Genomic DNA, 11,113 nt, shown 5'->3' on the forward strand with positions numbered 1-11,113 from the left:
GGTTAAATTAAGGACCTGCCCGAAACCCTGCGCGTACTACTGGCTTTACAAGAGTGTAATTACTGTACTATGCTATGTATTCTCACAAACCCATTGTACCTTCCTGTATATCAATAATTTTAGAAATACATTTTTTTAATGTTTTACATTACACTCAAAATTCATGATTTTCGATTAATTATTATTAAATAACTATTATTATAATTATTACATAATATGATTACTTATTCAAGCTCTATGTACAGTACAACACAGTACAGCATAGTACAGTACCGTAGTGTACAGTTCCGTACGCTACGCTGCACTACAGTGTACTATACTGTATACTTTACAATACAGTACAGTACCGTACACTACCCTACGATACAGTACACTCAAGGGCACAGTACTCTACACTACAATAGAGAACAGTACAGTACCGTACACTACACTACAGTAAAAGGTACACTACCGTGGAGTTCAAGGGCCTCATTCACGAAAGCACTTACTCGAGCACTTACGAACGTGTACATCTTTCCTCAATCTTTGACGGCTTTGGTTACATTTATTAAACAGTTTACAAGCATGAAAACTTGCCAATCAACTCTTGTTATTGTTATAAACAGCCTCCTGGTGCTTCGGAGCTCATTAACTGTTTAATATTTGTAAACAAAGCCGCCAGCGATTGAGAAAAGATGGACAGGTTCCTAAGTACTTGCGTAACTGCTTCGTGAATCTGACCCCAGGCCTCACCACTGGGGGGGGGGGGGGGGGGGTGTAGTCGTCGCCACGTCTCGTGTTCCCAGTAGTTCTAGGGCGCTGCGAGGCGGTGGTGGTACGCCCGCTCAAAGGCGTCTTAGCTCGCGGCATGGCGGTGGCTGGGAGTAGGCCGATTCACCGTGTAGATACTGTGGGACTTGCTTTCTCAGCTCCTGTGGATTGGCCTCTCGTATTAGTTGCGTTACTGGACGTTTTGGATGTGAAGGTCGCCGATCTTCTAGGCCTCGAGAAACTTACGTATATGCGGCTGGCGGTGAAATTGGCCACGTCACCCGGCTACCTCAACAAAACAGGGAATAGTGAAGCAGAAGATTTTCTACAATTAATTGACGATTGCTTTCTTACGCAACACATTAAGGAACCAACGCGGGAAAATAATATTTTAGACTTAGTGTTAACTAACAGGGAAACACAAATTAAGCACATGGAAATAGGGAGTGAGCTGGGGAACAGTGATCATAAAGACATCAAATTTAGCATAGAATGGAATAGATCTGTAGGAGAAAATTCGGTTAAAGTGCCTGATTTTCGAAAAGCTGATTTCAATAGCCTAAAAAAATTTTTGGGTCAAATAGATTGGAAAGTCTTGGGTATAGGGTGTGGCCTACACATGAACCCAGCGACAGGTGACGTAACTCTCGGCGGGTTTTATGGTTTGCTGTGGGTAGCGCGCCGGCCTTTTTGCCCTTACAGGCATATATCCCTTTAGAGAATTCTATTGTGAACAATTCGATACCAAAATCAAAGACGTAGCATGAAAATTGAGGTGAGAACATTGAAATGAGTATACACATTTTAGTGGGATTGTCTTCACGGGTGACACTTCGCCAACTTTTGGGTCTACTGCGGGTGGCAAGCTGGCCTTTTTGACCTTATATACGCAAGAGTAAACACATTTTAGTGCGGGTGACCGCTCGCAGGCTCACCTTTGGGTGAATCGGCCACGCCGACCTTGGGGTAGGGTGAACCTCGCGCGTCAGACTTGGCGAAGTGGTAAACGTTGCAACAATGAATAATGAGAACAATCATTATATGGATGGCGTAATAACAGGGGGAGCATTAGCGCCTCTGGTGGTCAGATGCTTAACTGTATTAGAGGTTGACAGTTTAGATATTATGGTGAAGTAAGGGTGAGTGGCGCGTCTGTCTGGGCCTCCCACAGCTTCTTAACGTGTGGCTCAGTTGTCGACCAGCCGCCGCCTGGCAAGGGTCACGTTCATTACCAGTTGGCACAATGTGTTGCAGATATCACTACTCAATCATAATATACAAAGGATTGGCCGGTAGCGGCGAAAATCACGCGTTTTTTGGCCGGTAGCGGCGAAAATCACGCGTTTTTTGGCCGGTAGCGGCGAAAATCACGCGTTTTTTGGCCGGTAGCGGCGAAAATCACGCGATTTTTGACCGCCAGCTGCGAAAATCGCATGGTTTTTGGCCGCTAGCGGCGAAAATAGCCCCTTTTTTGGCCGCTAGCGTCGAAAATCGCGCGGTATTTTCGGCCGCAGGCTCAGGGGGTCCCCCTGAGCCTGCTAGGGACCCCCTGAGCCTGCTAGGGACCCCAATGAGCCTGCTAGGGACCCCAATGAGCCTGCTAGTGATCCACTGACCCTGCTAGGAACCTCCTGAGCCTGATAGGGACCCCAATGAGCCTGCTAGGGACCCCAATGAGCCTGCTAGTGGTCCCCTGACCCTGCTAGGAACCCCAGAGCCTGCTAGGGACCCCAATGAGCTTGCTAGGGACCCAAATGAGCTTGCTAGTCGTCCCCTGACCCTGCTAGGAACCCCCTGAGCCTGCTAAGGACCCCAATGAGCCTGCTAGTGGTCCCCTGACCCTGCTAGGAACCCCAGAGCCTGCTAGGGACCCCAATGAGCTTGCTAGGGACCCAAATGAGCCTGCTAGTGGTCCCCTGACCCTGCTAGGAACCCCCTGAGCCTTCTAGGGACCCTAATGAGCCTGCTAGGGACCCCAATGAGCCTGCTAGTGGTCCTCTGACCCTGCTAGGAACCCCCTGAGCCTGCTAGGGACCCCAATGAGCCTGCTAGGGACCTCAATGAGCCTGCTAGTGGTCCCCTGACCCTGCTAGGAACCCCTGAGCCTGCTAGGGACCCCAATGAGCCTGCTAGTGGTCCCTTGACCCTGCTAGGAACCTCCTGAGCCTGATAGGGAACCGAATGAGCCTGCTAGGGACCCCAATGAGCCTGCTAGTGGTCCCCTGACCCTGCTAGGAACCCCCTGAGCCTGCTAGGGACCCCAATGAGCCTGCTAGTGGTCTCCTGACCCTGCTAGGAACCCCAATGTGCCTGCTAGGGACCCCAATGAGCCTGCTAGGGACCCCAATGAGCCTTCTAGTTGTCCCCTGGCCCTGCTAGGAACCCCCTGAGCCTGCTAGTGACCCCAATGAGCCTGCTAGGGACACCAATGAGCCTGCTAGTGGTCCCCTGACCCTGCTAGGAACCCCCTGAGCCTGCTAGGGACCCCAACGAGCCTGCTAGGGACACCAATGAGCCTGCTAGTGGTCCCCTGACCCGGCTAGGAACCCCTTGAGCCTGCTAGGGACCCCAATGAGCCTGCTAGTGGACCCCTGACCCTGCTAGGAACCCCCTGAGCCTGCTAGGGACCCAAATGAGGCTGCTAGTGGTCCCCTGACCCTGCTAGGAACCCCCTGAGCCTGCTAGGGACCCTAATGAGCCTGCTAGGGACCCCAATGAGCCTGCTAGTGGTCCCCTGACCCTATTAGGAACCCACTGAGCCTGCTAGGGACCCCAATGAGCCTGCTAGTGGTCCCCTGACCCTGATAGGAACCCCCTGAGCCTACAAGAGACCCCAATGAGCCTGCTAGTGGTCCCCTGACCCTGCTAGGAACCCCCTGAGCCTGCTAGGGACCCTAATGAGCCTGCTACGGACCCCAATGAGCCTGCTAATGGTCCCCTGACCCTGCTAGGAACCCCCAGAGCCTGCTAGGGACCCCAATGAGCCTGCTAGGGACCCCAATGAGCCTGCTTGTGGTCCCCTGACCCTGCTAGGAACCCCCTGAGCCTGCTAGGGACCCCAATGAGCCTGCTAGTTGTCCCCTGACTCTGCTAGGAACCCCCTGAGCCTGCTAATGACCCCAATGAGCCTGCTAGGTACCCCAATGAGCCTGCTAGTAGTCCCCTGACCCTGCTAGGAACCCCCTGAGCCTGCTAGGGACCCCAATGAGCCTGCTAGTGGTCCCCTGACCCTGCTAGGAACCCCCTGAGCCTGCTATGGACCCCAATGAGCCTGCTAGGGACCCCAATGAGCCTGCTAGTGGTCCCCTGACCCTGCTAGGAACCCCTGAGCCTGCTAGGGACCCCAATGAGCCTGCTAGGGACCCCAATGAGCTTACTAGTGGTCTCCTGACACTGCTACTAACCCCCTGAGCCTGCTAGGGACCCCAATGAGCCTGCTAGGGACCCCAATGAGCCTGCTAGTGGTCCCCTGACCCTGCTAGGAACCCCCTGAGCCTGCTATGGACCCCAATGAGCCTGCTAGGGACCCCAATGAGCCTGCTAGTGGTCCCCTGACCCTGCTAGGAACCCCTGAGCCTGCTAGGGACCCCAATGAGCCTGCTAGGGACCCCAATGAGCTTACTAGTGGTCTCCTGACACTGCTACTAACCCCCTGAGCCTGCTAGGGACCCCAATGAGCCTGCTAGGGACCCCAATGAGCCTGCTAGGTACCCCAATGAGCCTGCTAGTAGTCCCCTGACCCTGCTAGGAACCCCCTGAGCCTGCTAGGGACCCCAATGGGCCTGCTAGTGGTCCTCTGACCCTGCTAGGAACCCTCTGAGCCTGCAAGGGACCCCAATGAGCTTGCTAGGGACCCTAATAAGCCTGCTAGTGGTCCCCTGACCCTGCTAGGAACCCTCTGAGCCTGCTACGGACCCCATTGAGCCTGCTGGTGGTCCCCTGGCCCTGCTAGGAACCCCCTGAGCCTGCTAGGGACCCCAATGAGCCTGCTATGTACCCCAATCAGCCTGCTAGTGGTCCCATGATCCTGCTAGGAACCCACTGAGCCTGCTAGGGACCCAAATGAGCCTGCTAGGGACCCCAATGAGCCTGCTAGTGGTCCCCTGACCCTGCTAGGAACCCCCTGAGCATGCTAGGGACCCCAATGACCCTGCTAGTGGTCCCCTGACCCTGCTAGGAACCCGTTATGCCTGCTAGGGACCCCAATAAGCCTGCTAGTGGTCCCCTGACTCTGCTAGGAACCCCCTGAGCCTGCTAGGGACCCTAATGAGCCTGCTACGGACCCCAATGAGCCTGCTAGTGATCCCCTGATCCTGCTAGGAACCCCTGAGCCTGCTAGGGACCCCAATGAGCCTGCTAGGGACCCCAATGAGCCTGCTTGTGGTCCCCTGACCCTGCTAGGAACCCCCTGAGCCTGCTAGGGACCCCAATGAGCCTGCTAGGGACCCCAATGAGCCTGCTTGTGGTCCCCTGACCCTGCTAGGAACCCCCGGAGCCTGCTAGGGACCCCAATGAGCCTGCTAGTGGTCCCCTGACTCTGCTAGGAACCCCCTCAGCCTGCTAATGACTCCAATGAGCCTGCTAGTGGTCCTCTGACCCTGCTAGTAACCCCCTGAGCCTGCTAGGGACTCCAATGAGCCTGCTAGTGGTCCCCTGGCCCTGCTAGGAACCCCCTGAGCCTGCTAGGGACCCCAATGAGCCTGCTATGTACCCCAATCAGCCTGCTAGTGGTCCCCTGACCCTGCTAGGAACCCCCTGAGCCTGCTAGGGACCCCAATGAGCCTTCTATGGACCCCAATCAGCCTGCTAGTGGTCCCCTGACCCTGCTAGGAACCCCCTGAGCCTGCTAGGGACCCCAATGAGCCTGCTAGGGACCCCAATGAGCCTGCTAGTGGTCCCTTGACCCTGCTAGGACCCCCCTGAGCCTGCTAGGGACCCCAATGAGCTTGCTAGGGACCCCAATGAGCCTGCTAGTGGTCCCCTGACCCTGCTAGGAACCCCAATGAGCCTGCTAGGGACCCCAATGAGCCTGCTAGGGACCCCAATGAGCCTGCTAGTGGTCCCCTGACCCTGCTAGGAACCCCCTGAGCCTGCTAGGGACCCCAGAGCCTAGCAAGGCTTTCTGACAAGCCTAAAGCTTTCTGACAAGCCTAAAGCTTTCTGACAAGCCTAAGGCTTTCTGACAAGCCTAAGACTTTCTGACAAGCCTAAGGCTTTCTGACAAGCCTAAGGCTTTCTGACAAACCTAAGGCTTTCTGACAAGCCTAAAGCTTTCTGACAAGCCTAAAGCTTTCTGACAAGTAAGTAAGTAATTATCAAAAGAAGGCACCAAACCGGGAAGGCTATGTAGCACCATCAAATACGCAAAATAATCAGAGGGCGCTAAATATCACCAAGGATGTCAATACGAGAACAAAAACGCATAAGGCGAACGATATCAAAACTATCCGAGTCACCAAGAATTCTATTGAGGGACAGGTGACCGCGAGGGGCGGTCGGAAAGCAAGACACACGCTCGTCCTGGAAGTCAGGACATTCAAGAAGGACATGCACGACCGTAAGAGGGACAATGCAACTAGGACAATAAGGAGCAGGGCGGCGCTCCATCAAGTGACCATGGGTTAAGCGAGTATGGCCAATACGCAACCTCGCCAGAGCTGTTTCCCACCGCCGGTTACGGTGGAAGGAGGACGGCCACGAGGAAACACAACATTTAAGAGTACGTAGCTTGTTACCAGTAACAGACAACCAAGAAGCCTGCCAACGGGTAAGGACGGAGGAATGGATAACCGGGTAAAAGTCGGAATACGGAATGCCTTTACGAGAGATGGGACAAGAGCGGACAGCTTCCTTGGCGGCAGCATCCGCACGCTCATTTAAAGACACACCAATATGGCTGGGAACCCAACAAAACTCAACCGACTTAAATTTACTGTGAACGAGAAACAGCCAATGCTGGATCTCGACAACTACTGGATGAACCAGATTAAAGGACCCGAGAGCCATGAGGGCACTACGAGAGTCAACAACAACCACAAAGGAAGACTGACAACGAGAAAGCAGGAGACGAAGAGCATAGAGAATAGCATAAAGTTCCACTCTAAAGATGCTAGTCTCCGGAGGCAAGCGACACATATAAGTGCGATCAGGAAAAACAACAGAGTAGCCAACACCGTCCGCTGACTTAGACCCATCGGTAAAGACAGAAACGGAGCGGGAGTGAGAAGAAAAGTGCTCGAGGAAAAGGCCTTTTAGAACCGTAGGAGGGGTAAAAGCTTTAGTGATACGGGTCAAGGATGTACAAAACCGCGGAAGAGGGACCCTCCACGGGGGCAAAGAAGGAACAACACGAGGAGAAACATCAGAAATACGAACGGAAAGAGAATCCTGGAGGCGAGATAACCGGACAGAAAGAGGGAGGTGGTGAAGAGGAACAGGAACCGCAGGAGGGGTAAAAGTTAAAGCACGACAGAGGCGAGAGGAAGGATGTTGCAAGGACCGCGCAAGATACCGAAGACAGTAGCGATCACGGCGGTCCTGGAGAGACAGGAAGCCAGTGTCAACATACAAGCTAAGGACGGGAGTCGAACGAAAGGCACCAGAACTGAGGCGCAACCCAGTATGGTGCAAAGCATCAAGACAGCAAAGAGTAGAAGGAGAAGCAGACGAGTAAGCAGGGCAACCATAATCGAGCTTAGACAGGACGAGAGAGGAATGTAAAGCAAGGAGAGTGCGCCTATCTGCCCCCCAAGAAGTATGGGACAAGACCCGAAGGAGGATAAGGGCCTTAGAGCACTCAACACGGAGGTAAGAGATATGGGGAGACCAAGACAAACGAGTGTCAAGGAATAACCCCAAAAGCTTCGCGGAATCTTTGTATTCAAGGGGATGACCATAAAGTGACAAAGAGGGACGAAGAACAACCCGTTTCCGCGTAAAAGTCATGGCACAAGTCTTAGAAGTAGAGAACTTGAAGCCATGATCGGTGGCCCAAGACGACACGGCATCAATTGCAAGTCGAAGCCGGCGTTGAAGGAGAGGCGAATCATCACCCTGACAACAAAAGGTAAGATCATCGACATAGAGAGCGGAGAAGACACCAGAAGGAAGAGAGGAAAGAAGACCATTGAGGGCAACCAGAAAAAGAGTAGTGCTCAGAACACTACCCTGGGGCACACCTTCGTATTGCTGAAAAGAGGGAGAGAGAGCGGTACCAAGGCGCACCCGAAAGGAACGACGAGAGAGGAAGCTGCGGAGAAAGAGAGGGAGATGACCACGAAGGCCAAAAGAATGAAGTTGAGATAGGATATGATAACGCCAAGTGGTGTCGTAAGCCTTTTCTAGGTCAAAAAGGACGGCAACAACGGAGGTCTTCGCAGCAAAAGCAGTACGAATATAGACCTCCAAGTTCACCAGGACATCTGTCGTGCTGCGGCACTTGCGGAAACCAAATTGAGAAGGGGAGAGGAGGTGATGGTGTTCCAGGAACCACATCAGACGAACGTTAACCATACGTTCAAAGAGTTTGCAGACACAACTTGTGAGAGCAATAGGGCGAAAGTCCTTAGGGGAAGTACCCAGAGACCCCGGTTTGCGAACAGGGAGGACAACGGCATCGAGCCAGTCCTCAGGGACTGACGACGACTCCCAGATCCGATTATACAGACTCAGTAAATACTGAGACGTGCTCGGAGGAAGATGGCGAAGCATCTCATAATGAATACCATCGGAGCCCGCCGCCGTAGAACCGCAGAGGGCCAGGGCAGAACGAAGTTCAGAGAGAGAGAAGGGATCATTATAGGGAAGCTGAAGATGAGTGCAGAAATCTAAAGGACGAGACTCAAGGACAGGTTGACGAAGAAGGAAAGATTGGGGAAGATGAAGACCAGAGCTAACAGAAGAAAAGTGGGAACCCAGTACGGAAGTGACCTGCAACGGGTCCGCCACAAGAGTATCACGGAGGTGAAGGACCGGTGAAACATCGGGAACGAATTTACCCGCTATCTTGCGGATACGCTTCCAGATCTGGGCCAGAGGGGTTTCGGACGTAATTGTTGAGACATAAGATGCCCAACATTCACGTTTAGCCGTACGGATGGCCCTACGGGCCACCGCACTCGCTTTCCGAAAGAAAAGAAAAGAATCGGTCGTCTGCCTACGGCGGTGCCTCTTCCAGGCTGCACGCTTACAGCGGACAGCCCGAGCACAGTCCGCATTCCACCAGGGAACGCACTTCCGTGGACCCCGAGAGGAAGAGCGAGGAATAGAGCGGAGGGCAGCATTGAAGACAGTGTCATGAAAAAGGAGGAGAGCGCGAGAGAGGGGCAGAAGGGAGAGGTCAGAGAGAGTAGCACTGAGGGAAAATAGGGTCCAGTCTCCCTTAGCAAACTGCCACCTAGGGAAAGAGAGGGAAGGGCGAAAAGAGAAAAAGGAAACAAGGATGGGGAAATGATCACTTCCATGGAGGTCATCAAGAACCTGCCACGTGAAATCTAAGTAAAGAGAAGAAGAGCAGAGAGAAAGATCAAGACAAGAAAGGGTGTGAGTCCGAGACTCCAAATGAGTGGGCTCACCAGAATTCAGAAGAGACAGAGAAGAAGAGAGGAGAAACGGCTCAAGAAGGCGACCCCGGGTATTCGTCAGAACGTCACCCCAAAGAGAATGACGACAATTGAAGTCACCCAGCAGGAGCACAGGCTCTGGCAAGGAGTCTAGGAGGTGTTTCAAATCAGGAAGAGAGAGCGGGACACTCGGGGGGAGATAAATGGAACAAACTGTGTACCATTTCCCCACAAAGATACGAGCAGCAGAACAATGTAGAGGCGAAGGAAAAAGTAAAGGAACAAAGGGAACATCAGCCCGAATCAAGAGAGCAGAAGAATTAGAAGCCCCAGCAATGGCTGGAGGGGAGAGAGAAAGGAATAGCCACGAAAACGGCCAGGACGAGCACCAAGCATTGGCTCCTGGAGACAGACACAAAGGGGCGAAAACCGCGAAATCAGAAGTTGGAGTTCGAGGAAATTGGCGTAATAACCTCGAACGTTCCATTGAAGAATGGACAACGACGAGAAGAGAAAGGACAAAAACAGAACAAGGAACAAACAAAGGCGAAAGAGCAACAGAGCACGTTAAAGAATATCAGGGTCGGGATCAGGGTCAGCAAAGTCAGGGTTAGGGGGCATGGGTGAACTTAGCAAAGACGGAGGGAAGGAAACGGGAGAACAGACCAGAGGTGGGCGGGCGGGGTCCGGAGGAGGAGGAGGAGGAAGAGGAGGAGACAACGGAGAGGAGCAGTCAAGGACAGCAGCAGGAAGAGGGGGAGTAGAAAGAGGGGAGCGCACCCCAGCAAGAGCAGCAACCGAAAGGGAAGCAGGGGCCAAAGAAACCTCCATAGCAGGAACAGGGGGCGCAATCACTGAAACGGGAGGGGAAGGAGCAACAGAGCCAGAAGGAGGAGCTGAGGAAGAAAGCGAAGCCTTCTTACCCGCCGGGGAGGAGGAAGGAGAGGAGCCAGGCTTACGCTTCTGACTTAAAGAGACCGGTGTCCCAGCAACCACGTACTGGGCAACGGATTCCAGTGTCTCAACAGGAGAAGCCGAACGAGAGCACACACGACGGCCGTTAGGAGAGCGATGGACATCCGCCCGCACCGACAGGCGGTGGGGAGAGCCGATAGATGGAGGAAGAGGATGGGAAGGAGGATCGGAGGGGGACGAGGAAGAAGACACAGGAGACACGACAGACCGGGTAGAAGGAAGGGGAACCCCAGACAGAGGACCAGGAGGAGGATCCTTCGGGAGAGAACCCAAAGGAACAGAGGAGGGGGCAGTGGGCGCATCAGGGTCCAAGGCCCGGAAACGGTTGAGAGTCTGAGGAAGGCGGGAAGGACGAGGAGAGGAAGAGCGCAACCCGCGAGCATAAGAGATATTAGCATAAGGCGGGAGCCGGCGAACCTGGCGCCTCACCTCAGGAAAAGATAAACGCTCCCGGTGCTTCAAGTTGAGGACGGCTGCCTCAAGCTTGTAATGGACACACGCATGGGAGAAGGTAGGATGGGCCTCACCGCAGTTGAGGCAGCGAGCTTGGGGAGAAGTGCACTCCGACTTAGAGTGACCTTCACTCCCACACAAAGGACAGAGAGAGACAGTCCCAGAGCAGCGGAGGGCACCATGCCCAAACCTCCAGCACTTGTTACAAAGTCGAGGAGAAGGAATATACTCCTGGACAGAGCACCTGGCACCAGCAAGAATGACAGAGGATGGAAGGGTCCTACCATCAAAGGTGATCTTCACAACGCGAAGGGGTTGACGGCGACGACCACGAGGGGGACGAGTAAACGAGTCAACCTGGAGGACAGAATGGC

The sequence above is a fragment of the Procambarus clarkii genome, chromosome 55 (assembly GCF_040958095.1).
Source record: "Procambarus clarkii isolate CNS0578487 chromosome 55, FALCON_Pclarkii_2.0, whole genome shotgun sequence".
Classification (NCBI taxonomy): domain Eukaryota; kingdom Metazoa; phylum Arthropoda; class Malacostraca; order Decapoda; family Cambaridae; genus Procambarus; species Procambarus clarkii.